Raw genomic sequence first — 14,216 nt, 5'->3', positions numbered from 1 at the left:
CGACAGGAACACTCCTCGCCAACTACAGACAAGGGGGAGGACATCTGATCCATCTGGGGGGGGGGGGGGGGGGGGGGGTGGGGGTGGTACCCAAGACCCCCAACCTCCTCTTTTGTACCCATTCCCCTTCCCGGTGCCTCATCTTCGATGCCTTGCCAAACCGCCATGCCAGTTGGAGGGGGGTTGGCTAACCCGGAGCAGGGGGTGCTGGGAAACGGGATTTGGGCGGAGCTTCGGCTTTCGGACAGCACGGACGTCGACGGGCTGAAGGGGGGGGGGGGGGGGGGGGGGGGGGGGGGGGGGGGGGGGGGGGGGGGGGGGGGGGGGGGGGGGGGGGGGGGGGGGGGGCTTTTCCCTTACCCGCTCCGTTACCGGACTGAAGAGAGAGTTTGGGGGGTGGCGCCAGAACTGACCAGGTCGGCAACTTAGCCCACCCTTCGCGAGGGGGCCCCCTAACGGGGAGAGGGGAAGGGGAGCTGCCGATGCCTCAAGCCCTCCCTCCCCGCCTCCTCACCTCGGAGCGGCGGGCATCCCCCCCCCCCCCCACCCCACCCTCCCCCCTCCCCCGTCCTGCCCCCCTCAGTCGCTGAAGGTTGAGGTTGTTGGGGGAGCAAGGCGGGTGTCGGGGAGGGCACGGGGTTTGGGCGAGGCATGGTCCGGGCACCATGGGTTGGCACACGGCCAACGGTAGCGATCCGCATCATGGCCTGTCCGTCCATGGGCCCATCCTGAGCTCCGGACCCTGGGGAGTTGGGGAGGGGAGGTTGTGTGTGGGGGAGGGGGTGGGGTGGGGGGGGTGGGAGTGGAGGATTCCCAGGAGAAACGTCTTCACCCAGAGAGTGGGGAAACAACTGAGGCCGAAAACATTGAATGTTTTCGATAGAGTTCTCAGAGTTAAAGGAGAAGGGGTGGGGGCGTGGGTGGGGGCGGGAAGCGGGAACTGGGTTGGTTGATCAGCCCCGGATCCTATTGAATGGGGGTAGCAGGCCCTGAGGGCTGAATGGCTACCTCTACGCTTCCATGACCTTTGACCTCCTTGTGCCATTCGAAACTAGGATGCAATTCAACCCACTGAGCTGTTTGCCAGGGTGAGTTGAAGGCCTTGGTGGGGGGGGGGGGAATTGAAAACATTGACACCCCCCTCCTCCTCACAACCCTGAGCCACAAAAGTCCATGGTAGTATCAGGTTAAGAGGGTGGGCCTAGAGTGAATCAAGCAACAACAGGCTTGGTGAGGCTAGGTAGGCCGAGAGCCTGCACATCTAGGCCTCTCCCACTCTGGCTCGAGGCCGGGTTGCTGGTCGGTGCGGAGCTTTCACCCGGTGGGACGGGGGACGGGGATATCTCCGGAATCCCTCTCTTTAAGTCCCCACTTTTTCACCTCGGATTGGAAAACCGGGAACCACCGCAGGTGGTGGGAAGGAGGGGATGGTGTGCAGCACCGGGGGCAGGGAGAGTGACTCACAGCCCCTGGTTACGACTCCAGGCCCTGGGGTTCTCAGTCCCCGAGCCATGCACAGGTCTGGCCCCTGCTTTTCAGAACCTCTAGGCCCAGTCCTGGGTGGCGCTGGCGAGGGGCAGATGGAAGCTAACACAGGGATTACGTTTACCCCTCCCCCTCGCCCCGCCACCCATTCTCAGTGATTGTTCCCATTTGGGGAGTTCTGAATGAAGCATTGTTCCACAACACTCCGTGACCGTCCATTAGCTCAGGCCGTCTGACTGGGGTGGCATTTATTACCCGTCCCTAACTGCCCCTTGAGAAGTCGCCTTCTCGAACTGCCTCAGTCCAGGCAGGGACTCCCCACAGAGCGTCGAGAGGGAGGGGAATTCCGGGATTCGGATCCGGTGACACTGAAGGAACGTTGGGATGGGGAGTGGCTCGGAGGGGGATCTTGCGGGAGTGGGGTGCCATTCCCGTGTGTCTTCTGCCCGCCCCCCTACGAGTGACGTTACCAGCCCAACACAACCTTCGACCTCCAAGCCAAGATGGCCGTGGATTCACCTTTGACCCGAGATCTGGCATGGTGGGGGGAATAACTCCGACTTCCCCTGGGGGACAGGATAGCGGCGAGGGTGAGGGGGCATGGGGTCGGTGTCTGCATCTGCAATTCTCAGGAAGGATGAGGGGGAAAACGTAGCGATGGGTTGGGGGGGAACCTCATAGAATCTGAGTTCCCTGACTGGGGCTGTTAACCTGGCCCAAACAGGGAGCCCTGGCTGACAGATAGAAACAGGAGTGTCAGGCGGTTCTGACAGCTGGCCCTGAGGGAGCCAGACCAGTGTCAAGGGTCTCTCCTCTGCATGTACATAAGTAATGATTGGTTGCCATCCTCTGGGGAGTTACTTCAGTGGAGACAAGAGAAAGAAAATGCACTTCTGAAGAAATTCTTTTGAGTCGAGGGCTACGCATTTCCGACATCATGCTGTTCCTTGGGAAGTTTGACTCGTTTGATCCCGCCCTCCGAGACTGGGCCCAGTAGCTGGAAACATCGCAATATTCTCTTTCAAGGCAAAGGGGAAGACAGAAGGCGCCGAGTAATTCTGCTCGTGGACCTGCAGCTTTTTCGGTTATTGGGAGCTCAACTTTCCCCCAGGCACCAGATACCAAAACCTTTCAAGAGTTGATGGATTTGGTCAAGGAATATTACGACCTCCTGTAATCCTGAGACTCTATCGATTTTACTCAGCAATTCGAGAACCTGGGGAATTCACATCAGGATTTTTGACTAACTTAAGATGACTAGCACTTTTTTAAAAAATTTGATCATTTTTGGGATGTTGGGGTCGTTGGCTGGGCCCAGGTTTTATTGCCCCGTCCCTAGTTGCCCCCCTTGAGAAGGTGGGGGTGAGCTGCCATCTTGAATCGCTGCAGTCCGTGTGCTGTGGGTTGACCCACAATGTCCCTGAGGGAGGGAATCCCAGGATTCTGACCCAGCCACACTGAGGGAACGGCCGATATATTTCCAAGTCGGGATGGGGAGTGGGGAACTTGCAGGGGGTTGGTGTTCCCATGTACCTGCTGCCCATTTGTCCTTCTGGATGGAATTGGCGGTGGGTTTGGAAGGTGCTGCCTGAGGACCTTTGGGGAGTTGTCTTGTAGCTGGTACACCCTGCTGTTACTGAGCGTCGGTGGGGGGGGAGGGAGTGGGGATGTGGTGCCAATCGAGTGGGGGCTGCTCTGTCCCTGGACGGTGTCGAGCTTCTCGAGTGTTGTTGGAGCTGCCCCCCATCCAGGGGCAAGTGGGGAGTGTTCCCTCACCCTCCTGACTTGTCGATGGTGGGGACAGGCTTTGAGGGGGGAGTCAGGAGGAGAGTTACTCGCGGCAGGATTCCCAACCTCTGAGCTGCTCTTGGAGCCGCTGTGGTGAGTCCAGATGAGATTCCGGTCCATGGTAACCCTCAGGGTGTTGATACTAGGGTGGGGGGTGGAATTCAGTGATGATAAGACTGTTGAATGTCAAGGGGGCGATGGTTAGATTCTCTGCGATTGGAGATGATCATAGTTTGGCAATTGTGATGGATGCTGTATCGTGGGTCTAACCCACAGCAGGCTGACCAGCAGCAGGTCAACTTCTCAAGCCGGGGGGTGGGGCAACTAGGGACGGGCTGACCAGACTGCGATGCTCACAAGTGAATTGAGAAACTAAATGGTCACTCCCATCATCCCCATTTAACCCCTTCTTAGGCAAATATCTCTTGACTTAAAAATGTTTACTGGGTCAGTTACCCACCCTCCAGGTTCCACCCATCTGCGGGGTGGGGGTGAGGTGAGGGGGAAGGTGTCGCGAGAAGTGTAAGCATTCAGGATCTCTGAGGAAAGAAAGGTTCTGTTTTAGACTGTAACACCCCCCATGCCCCCACTGTGCCAATCTGTTCTGACCACAGCCGCCAGGAGGAAGAGGCCTCCCCCAGTGGTCGACATTTTGGATACATCATTCGGTTGGTAAGGACAGGGTTAAGAACCCCCCCCCCCATTTCCGGCACACCTTCCCCAGTCCCCCTACCTTCCCTCGTAAACTCCCTATCCAGCCCAGGTCTGAGGAGGGGACCTGTTTTCTCTCTCCCTCTCTCTCTTTTGCTCACTCCTTGGGGGCAGCCATCGATGGACGCCAATCCCATCCAAACCCACCCCACCTCCCTCCAGGTCACGCAGCGTTTCCCCTCTACCTCCCCATCCCACCCCCAACCCTGGGCTCCCTTCCAAACCCGGCCCTGGGGCCGGGTGCCAAACTGGGCAGCTCTGCCCATCCACCTGCGCCCCTCGTCCTCCCCTTCCAGAGGTCAGACGTGCGTCATGGCTCCAACTGCAACTTCAGGGGGTGAGCTGGGTCATGAGGACGTGGTCATTGGCTTTTTTTTAATTGCCTCCTTCCCCCCCCCCCCACCCAACTGGATCATGGGTGTGGGAGGTAGTCACTAACATCTGGTTAGATGTCTCCCTCACCCCCCTCCACCCCTCTCCCCACCTCGTTTCCAAATCACATGGGCCTGAGGCCTACTGACACAGGCCTGAGGTGGGAGAAGTGGGCATTCTCCTGTTCTGCCCAGTTTGGGACTTCCCTGGCTTTCCCAGCGCCTCCACCCTCCAACGTCAAACTGTGGCACCTGCTCCCAGACTTGAATAATGGTGAGATCCTGATCATATCGGGGTTTCTTTTTCTGAATAGAACATTTGAAATAAAATGGGAAATATCGAGGGTCTGTTTCCTGCTTCATCTCATGTTCCCTGCAGTATCTTTCCCTTTCCCAATTCCACAGCACAAAGGGATTGGGAGAGGACAGCTAAGTGGGAGAAAGAGAGAGGGAGAGCAGGGGGAAGGGATTAGAGACGTGGAGGGAGTGAAGGAGGGAGAGACAGAAGGAGCGTTAGAGAGAGGAGAGAGACAAAGATGGAGATCAGCAAAGAGATATAGAGACACCCAGAGAGAGGAGATAGAGTGGGAGAGGGAAATGGAGAGAGAGGTGGGAGAGTGGGAAAGGGAAATGGACACAGAGGTGGGAGAATGGGAGAGGGAAATAGGAGAGAGAGTGATAGAGAGAGAGAGAGGTGGGAGAGGGAAATAGAAAGGAGGGAGAGTGGGAGAGGGGAATAGAGAGAAAGAAGGGAGAGTGGGAGAGGGGAATAGAGAGAAAGGAGGGAGAGGGAAATACAGAGGAGGGAGAGTGGGAGAGAGAAATAGAGAGAGAGGAGGGAGAGAGAGAGAGGTGGGAGAGAGAAATAGAGAGAGGAGGGAGAGTGGAAGAGAATAATAGAGAAAGAGGAGGGAGAGGGAAATAGAGGAGGGAGAGTGGGAGAGAGAAATAGAAAGAGAGGAGGGAGAGTGGGAAAGAGAAATAGAAAGAGAGGTGGGAGAGAGAAATAGAGAGGGGGAGGGAGAGTGGGAGAGAGAAATAGAGAGGAGGGAGAGTGGGAGAGGGAAATAGAGAGAGAGGAGGGAGAGTGGGAGAGAGAAATAGAGAGAGAGGAGGAATAGTGAGAGAGGGAAATAGAGAGAGAGGAGGGAGAGTCGGAGAGGGAAATACAGAGGAGGGATAGTGGGAGAGAGAAATAGAGAGAGTGGGAGAGAGAAATAGAGATAGGGGAGGGAGAGTGGGAGAGGGAAATAGAGAGGAGGGAGAGGAGGGGATGGAAATAGAGAGAGAGGAGGGAGAGGGGAATAGAGAGAGAGGAGGGACACTGAGAGAGAAATAGAGAGAGAGGAGGGAGAGTGGGGGATGGAAATAGAGAGAGAGGAGGGAGAGTAGGAGAGGGAAATAGAGAGGATGGAGAGTGGGAGAGAGAAATAGAGAGAGAGGAGGGAGAGTGTGAAAGAAAACAGAGGAGGGAGAGTGGGAGAGAGAAATAGAGAGAGAGGAGGGAGAGTGGGAGAGAGAAATAGAAGGAGAGTGGGAGTGAGAAATAGAGGTAGAGAGAAATAGAGAGAGGAGGGAGATTGGGAGAGGGAAATCGAGAGAGAGGAGGGAGAGTGGGAGAGAGAAATAGAAGGAGAGTGGGAGTGAGAAATAGAGGTAGAGAGAAATAGAGAGAGGAGGGAGATTGGGAGAGAGAAATAGAGAGAGAGGAGGGAGATTGGGAGAGAAATAGAGAGAGAGGAGGGAGATTGGGGGATGGAAATAGAGAGAGAGGAGGGAGAGTGGGAGAGAGAAACAGAGAGAGAGGAGGGAGAGTGGGAGAGAGGAATAGAGAGAGAGAGGAGGGAGAGTGGGAGAGAGAAATAGAGAGAGAGGAGGGAGAGTGGGAGAGAGAAATAGAGAGAGAGGAGGGAGATTGGAAGAGAGAAATAGAGAGAGAGAGGAGGGAGAGTGGGAGAGAGAAATAGAGAGAGAGGAGGGAGAGTGGGGGATGGAAATAAAGAGAGAGGAGGGAGAGTGGGAGAGGGAAATAGAGAGGATGGAGAATGGGAGAGGGAAATAGGGACAGAGGAGGGAGAGTGGGAGAGAGGAATAGAGAGAGAGAGGAGGGAGAGTGGGAGAGAAATAGAGGGAGAGCGGGTGAGAGAAATAGAGAGAGAGGAGGGAGAGTGGGGGAGGGAAATAGCGAGAGAGGAAGGAGAGTGGGAGTGGGAAATAGAGAGTAGGAGAGAAATAGAGAGAGAGGAGGGAGTGGGAAATAGAGATAGGACGGAGAGTGGGAGAGAGAAATATAGAGGGAGAGGTGGGAGTGGGAAATAGAGAGAAAGTAGGGAGAGTGGGAGAGGGAAATAGAGAGAGAGAGGAGGGAGAGAGAGAGAGAGGTGGGAGAGTGGGATAGAGAAATAGAAAGAGAGTGGGAGAGAGAAATAGAGAGAGAGGAGGAATAGTGGGAGAGGAAAATAGAGAGGAGGGAGAGTAGGAGAGGGAAATAGAGGGAGAGGAGGGAGAGGGAAATAGAGAGAGGATGGAGAGTGGGAGAGAGAAATAGAGAGAGTGGGAGAGAGAAATAGAGAGAAAGAGAGAGGTGGGAGAGTGGGAGAGAGAAATAGAGAGAGAGGAGTGAGAGAGGGAGAGAGAAATACATAGAGAGGGGGGAGAGGGGGAGAGAGAAATAGAGAGAGAGAGGAGGGAGAGTGGGAGAGGGAAATAGAGAGAGAGGAGGGAGAGTGGGAAAGGGAAATAGAGAGAGAGGTGGGAGAGAGAAATAGAGAGAGAGGAGGGAGAGTGGGAGAGAGAAATAGAGAGAGGAGTGAGAGAGGGAGAGAGAAATAGATAGAGAGGGGGGAGAGTGGGAGAGAGGAGGGAGAGTGGGAGAGGGAAATAGAAAGAGAGGATGGAGAGTGGGAGAGGGAAATAGAGAGAGAGGAGGGAGAATGGGAGAGGGAAATAGAGAGAGAAGAAGGAGAGTGGGAGAGGGAAATAGAGAGAGAGGAGGGAGAATGGGAGAGGGAAATAGAGAGAGAAGAAGGAGAGTGGGAGAGGGAAATAGAGAGAGAGGAGGGAGAGTGGGAGAGAGAAATAGGAGAGTGGGAGTGAGAAATAGAGGGAGAGGGGGAGAGAGAAATAGAGATAGGGGAGGGGGAGTGGGAGTGGGAAATAGAGAGAGAGGAGGGAGAGTGGGAGAGAGAAATGGAGAGTGGGAGAGAGAAATAGAGAGAGTGGGAGAGAGAAAAAGAGAGAGAGGAGGGAGAGGGAAATAGAGAGAGAGAGGTGGAGAGGGAAATAGGGACAGAGGAGGGAGAGTGGGAGAGGGAAATAGAGATAGGGGAGGGGGAGTGGGAGAGGGAAATAGAGAGAGAGGAGGGGGAGAGAGAGAGAGGAGGGAGAGTGGGAGAGAGAAATAGAGAGAGAGGAGGGAGAGTGGGGGATGGAAATAGAGAGAGAGGAAGGAAGAGTGGGAGAGAGAAATAGGAGGGAGAATAGGGGATGAGAATAGAGAGAGAGGAGGGAGAGTGGGAGAGGGGAATAGAGAGAGAGGAGGGAGAGTGGGAGAGGGAAATAGACAAAGAGGAGGGAGAGTGGGAGAGGGAAATAGACAAAGAGGAGGGAGAGTGGGAGAGGGAAATAGCGAGAGGGGAGAGAGTGGGAGAGGGAAATAGAGAGAGAGGACGGAGCATGGGAGAGAGAAATAGAGAGAGAGGAGGGAGAGTGGGAGAGAGAAACAGAGAGAGGGGAGGGAGAGTGGGAAAGAGAAATAGAGAGAGGAGTGAAATAGAGAGAGGATGGAGAGTGGGAGAGAGAAATAGAGAGGAGGGAGAGTGGGAGAGGGAAATAGAGAGAGAGGAGGGAGAGTGGGAGAGAGAAATAGAGAAAGAGGAGGGAGAGTGGGAGAGGGAAATAGCGAGAGAGGAGGGAGAGTGGGAAAGAGAAATAGAGAGAGAGGAGGGAGAGTGGGAGAAAGAAATAGAGAAAGAGGAGGGAGAGTGGGAAAGAGAAATAGAGAGAGAGGAGGAATAGCGGGAGAGGGAAATAGAGAGAGGAGTGGGAGAGGGAAATAGGGATAGAGGAGGGAGAGTGGAAGAGGGAAATAGAGAGAGAGGAGTGAGAGTGGGAGAGAGAAATAGAGGGAGAGTGGGAATGAGAAATAGTGGGAGAGAGAAATAGAGAGAGAGACGTGGGAGAGAGAAATAGAGATAGGGGAGGGAGAGTGGGAGAGGGAAATAGAGAGAGAGGAGGGAGAGAGAGAGGAGGGAGAGTGGGAGAGAGAAATAGAGAGAGGGGATGGAGAGAGAGAGAGGTGGGAGAGAGAAATAGAGAGAGGAGGGAGAGTGGAAGAGAATAATAGAGAAAGAGGAGGGAGAGGGAAATAGAGGAGGGAGAGTGGGAGAGAGAAATAGAAAGAGAGGAGGGAGAGTGGGAAAGAGAAATAGAAAGAGAGGAGGGAGAGTGGGAGAGAGAAATAGAGAGGGGGAGGGAGAGTGGGAGAGAGAAATAGAGAGAGAGGAGGAATAGTGAGAGAGGGAAATAGAGAGAGGAAGGAGAGGGAAATAGAGGATGGAGAGGTAGGAGAGGGAAATAGAGAGAGAGGAGGGAGAGTCGGAGAGGGAAATACAGAGGTGGGAGAGAGAAATAGAGAGAGTGGGAGAGAGAAATAGAGATAGGGGAGGGAGAGTGGGAGAGGGAAATAGAGAGAGGAGGGAGAGTGGGAGAGAGAAATAGAGATAGGGGAGGGAGAGTGGGAATGGGAAATAGAGGGAGATTGGAAGAGAGAAATAGAGAGAGAGAGGAGGGACACTGAGAGAGAGAAATAGAGAGAGAGGAGGGAGAGTGGGGGATGGAAATAGAGAGAGAGGAGGGAGAGTGGGAAAGGGAAATAGAGAGGATGGAGAGTGGGAGAGAGAAATAGAGAGAGAGGAGGGAGAGTGTGAAAGAAAACAGAGGAGGGAGAGTGGGAGAGAGAAATAGAGAGAGATGGGAGAGAGAAATAGAGAGGTGGGAGAGGGAAATCGAGAGAGAGGAGGGAGAGTGGGAGAGAGAAATAGAAGGAGAGTGGGAGTGAGAAATAGAGGTGGAGAGAAATAGAGAGAGGAGGGAGATTGGGAGAGAGAAATAGAGAGAGAGGAGGGAGATTGGGAGAGAGAAATAGAGAGAGAGGAGGGAGATTGGGGGATGGAAATAGAGAGAGAGGAGGGAGAGTGGGAGAGAGAAACAGAGAGAGAGGAGGGAGAGTGGGAAAGAGAAATAGAGAGAGGGGAGGGAGAGTGGGAGAGGGAAATAGAGAGGATGGAGAATGGGAGAGGGAAATAGGGACAGAGGAGGGAGAGTGGGAGAGAGGAATAGAGAGAGAGAGGAGGGAGAGTGGGAGAGAGAAATAGAGAGAGAGGAGGGAGAGTGGGAGAGAGAAATAGAGAGAGAGGAGGGAGATTGGAAGAGAGAAATAGAGAGAGAGAGGAGGGAGAGTGGGAGAGAGAAATAGAGAGAGAGGAGGGAGAGTGGGGGATGGAAATAAAGAGAGAGGAGGGAGAGTGGGAGAGGGAAATAGGGACAGAGGAGGGAGATTGGAAGAGAGAAATAGAGAGAGAGAGGAGGGAGAGTGGGAGAGAGGAATAGAGAGAGAGAGGAGGGAGAGTGGGAGAGAAATAGAGGGAGAGCGGGTGAGAGAAATAGAGAGAGAGGAGGGAGAGTGGGAGAGGGAAATAGCGAGAGAGGAAGGAGAGTGGGAGTGGGAAATAGAGAGTAGGAGAGAAATAGAGAGAGAGGAGGGAGTGGGAAATAGAGATAGGACTGAGAGTGGGAGAGAGAAATATAGAGGGAGAGGTGGGAGTGGGAAATAGAGAGAAAGTAGGGAGAGTGGAGGAGGGAAATAGAGAGAGAGAGGAGGGAGAGAGAGAGAGAGGTGGGAGAGTGGGATAGAGAAATAGAAAGAGAGTGGGAGAGAGAAATAGAGAGAGAGGAGGAATAGTGGGAGAGGAAAATAGAGGGAGAGAAGGGAGAGGGAAATAGAGAGAGGATGGAGAGTGGGAGAGAGAAAGAGAGAGGATGGAGAGTGGGAGAGAGAAATAGAGAGAGAGGAGTGAGAGAGGGAGAGAGAAATACATAGAGAGGGGGGAGAGGGGGAGAGAGAATAGAGAGAGAGATGAGGGAGAGTGGGAGAGGGAAATAGAGAGCGGGAGGGAGAGTGGGAAAGGGAAATAGAGAGAGAGGAGGGAGAGTGGGAGAGAGAAATAGAGAGAGAGGAGTGAGAGAGGGAGAGAGAAATAGATGAGAGGGGGGAGAGTGGGAGAGAGGAGGGAGAGTGGGAGAGGGAAATAGAAAGAGAGGATGGAGAGTGGGAGAGGGAAATAGAGAGAGAGGAGGGAGAATGGGAGAGGGAAATAGAGAGAGAAGAAGGAGAGTGGGAGAGGGAAATAGAGAGAGAGGAGGGAGAATGGGAGAGGGAAATAGAGAGAGAAGAAGGAGAGTGGGAGAGGGAAATAGAGAGAGAGGAGGGAGAGTGGGAGAGAGAAATAGGAGAGTGGGAGTGGGAAATAGAGAGAGAGGAGGGGGAGAGAGAGAGGAGGGAGAGTGGGAGAGAGAAATGGAGAGTGGGAGAGAGAAATAGAGAGAGTGGGAGAGAGAAAAAGAGAGAGAGGAGGGAGAGGGAAATAGAGAGAGAGAGGTGGGAGAGGGAAATAGGGACACAGGAGGGAGAGTGGGAGAGGGAAATAGAGATAGGGGAGGGGGAGTGGGAGAGGGAAATAGAGAGAGAGGAGGGGGAGAGAGAGAGAGGAGGGAGAGTGGGAGAGAGAAATAGAGAGAGAGAGGAGGGAGAGTGGGGGATGGAAATAGAGAGAGAGGAGGGAAGAGTGGGAGAGAGAAATAGGAGGGAGAGTAGGGGATGAGAATAGAGAGAGAGGAGGGAGAGTGGGAGAGGGGAATAGAGAGAGAGGAGGGAGAGTGGAGAGGGGAAATAGACAAAGAGGAGGGAGAGTGGGAGAGGGAAATAGACAAAGAGGAGGGAGAGTGGGAGAGGGAAATAGCGAGAGGGGAGAGAGTGGGAGAGGGAAATAGAGAGAGAGGACGGAGCATGGGAGAGAGAAATAGAGAGAGAGGAGGGAGATTGGGAAAGAGAAATAGAGAGAGGAGTGAAATAGAGAGAGGATGGAGAGTGGGAGAGAGAAATAGAGAGGAGGGAGAGTGGGAGAGGGAAATAGCGAGAGAGGAGGGAGAGTGGGAGAGAGAAATAGAGAAAGAGGAGGGAGAGTGGGAGAGGGAAATAGCGAGAGAGGAGGGAGAGTGGGAGAGAGAAATAGAGGGAGAGTGGGAATGAGAAATAGTGGGAGAGAGAAATAGAGAGAGAGAGAGGTGGGAGAGAGAAATAGAGATAGGGGAGGGAGAGTGGGAGAGGGAAATAGAGAGAGAGGAGGGAGAGAGAGAGGAGGGAGAGTGGGAGAGAGAAATAGAGAGAGGGGATGGAGAGTGGGAGAGAGAAATAGAGAAAGAGGTAGGAGAGGGAAATAGAGAGAGAGGAGGGAAGTGGGAGAGAGAAAAAGAGAGAGAGGAGTGAGAGTGGAAGAGGGAAATAGAGAGAGAGGAGTGAGAGTGGGAGAGAGAAATAGAGGGAGAGTGGGACAGAGAAATAGAGGGAGAGAGGAGGGAGAGTGGGAGAGAGAAATAGAGAGAGAGGAGGGAGAGTGGGAGAGAGAAATAGAGAGAGAGGAGGGAGAGTGGGGGATGGAAATAAAGAGAGAGGAGGGAGAGTGGGAGAGAGAAATAGAGAGGATGGAGAATGGGAGAGGGAAATAGGGACAGAGGAGGGAGAGTGGGAGAGAGGAATAGAGGGAGAGTGGGAGAGAGAAGTAGAGAGAGAGAGAGGAGGGAGAGTGGGAGAGAGGAATAGAGAGGATGGAGAATGGGAGAGGGAAATAGGGACAGAGGAGGGAGAGTGGGAGAGAGGAATAGAGGGAGAGTGGGAGAGAGAAGTAGAGAGAGAGAGAGGAGGGAGAGTGGGAGAGAGGAATAGAGAGAGAGGAGGGAGGGTGGGGGATGGAAATAGAGAGAGAGGAGGGAGAGTGGGAGAGAGAAATAGAGAGAGAGGAGGGAGAGGGAAATAGAGAGAGGAGGGAGAGTGGGAGAGAGAAATGGAGGGAGAGTGGGAGAGAGAAATAGAAAGAGAGGAGGGAGAGTGGGAGAGAGAAAAAGAGAGAGGGGAGGAAGTGTGGGAGAGAAAAATAGAGGGGAGGGAGAGTGGGAGAGAGAAATAGAGAGAGAGGAGGGAGAGTGGGGGAGGGAAATAGCGAGAGAGGAAGGAGAGTGGGAGAGAGAAATAGAGAGTAGGAGAGAAATAGAGAGAGAGGAGGGAGTGGGAAATAGAGATAGGACGGAGAGTGGGAGAGAGAAATATAGAGGGAGAGGTGGGAGTGGGAAATAGAGAGAAAGTAGGGAGAGTGGGAGAGGGAATATAGAGAGAGAGAGGAGGGAGAGAGAGAGAGAGGTGGGAGAGTGGGATAGAGAAATAGAGAGGTGGGAGAGTGGGAGAGAGAAATAGAAAGAGAGTGGGAGAGAGAAATAGAGAGAGAGGAGGAATAGTGGGAGAGGAAAATAGAGAGGAGGGAGAGTAGGAGAGGGAAATAGAGGGAGAGGAGGGAGAGGGAAATAGAGAGAGGATGGAGAGTGGGAGAGAGAAATAGAGAGAAAGAGAGAGGTGGGAGAGTGGGAGAGAGAAATAGAGAGAGAGGAGGGAGAGTGGGAGAGGGAAATAGAGAGAGAGGAGTGAGAGAGGGAGAGAGAAATACATAGAGAGGGGGGAGAGGGGGAGAGAGAAATAGAGAGAGAGAGGAGGGAGAGTGGGAGAGGGAAATAGAGAGAGAGGAGGGAGCGTGGGAGAGAGAAATAGAGAAAGAGGAGGGAGAGGGAAATAGAGTGAGGAGAGAGAGTGGGAGAGAGAAATAGAGAGAGGAGGGAGAGTGCGAAAGAGAAATAGAGAGAGAGGAGTGAGAGAGGGAGAGAGAAATAGATAGAGAGGGGGGAGAGTGGGAGAGGGAAATAGAGAGAGAGTGGGAGATGGAAATAGAGAGAGAGGAGGGAGAGTGGGAGAGGGAAATAGAGAGAGAGTGGGAGAGGGAAATAGAGAGAGAGGAGGGAGAGTGGGAGAGAGAAATAGAGAGAGAGGAGGGAGAGTGGGGGATGGAAATAAAGAGAGAGGAGGGAGAGTGGGAGAGAGAAATAGAGAGAGGGGAGGGAGAGTGGGAGAGGGAAATAGAGAGGATGGAGAATGGGAGAGGGAAATAGGGACAGAGGAGGGAGAGTGGGAGAGAGGAATAGAGGGAGAGTGGGAGAGAGAAGTAGAGAGAGAGAGGAGGGAGAGTGGGAGAGAGGAATAGAGAGAGAGGAGGGAGGTTGGGGGATGGAAATAGAGAGAGAGGAGGGAGAGTGGGAGAGAGAAATAGAGAGAGAGGAGGGAGAGGGAAATAGAGAGAGGAGGGAAAGTGGGAGAGAGAAATGGAGGGAGAGTGGGAGAGAGAAATAGAAAGAGAGGAGGGAGAGTGGGAGAGAGAAAAAGAGAGAGGGGAGGAAGTGTGGGAGAGAAAAATAGAGGGGAGGGAGAGTGGGAGAGAGAAATAGAGAGAGAGGAGGGAGAGTGGGGGAGGGAAATAGCGAGAGAGGAAGGAGAGTGGGAGAGAAATAGAGGGAGAGCGGGTGAGAGAAATAGAGAGAGAGGAGGGAGAGTGGGGGAGGGAAATAGCGAGAGAGGAAGGAGAGTGGGAGAGAGAAATAGAGAGAGAGGAGAGAAATAGAGAGAGAGGAGGGAGTGGGAAATAGAGATAGGACGGAGAGTGGGAGAGAGAAATATAGAGGGAGAGGTGGGAGAGGGAAATAGAG

This window comes from Chiloscyllium punctatum, unplaced genomic scaffold, assembly GCF_047496795.1.
Source record: "Chiloscyllium punctatum isolate Juve2018m unplaced genomic scaffold, sChiPun1.3 scaffold_1277, whole genome shotgun sequence".
Classification (NCBI taxonomy): Eukaryota; Metazoa; Chordata; class Chondrichthyes; order Orectolobiformes; family Hemiscylliidae; genus Chiloscyllium; species Chiloscyllium punctatum.
This window is presented reverse-complemented; position numbering follows the sequence as displayed.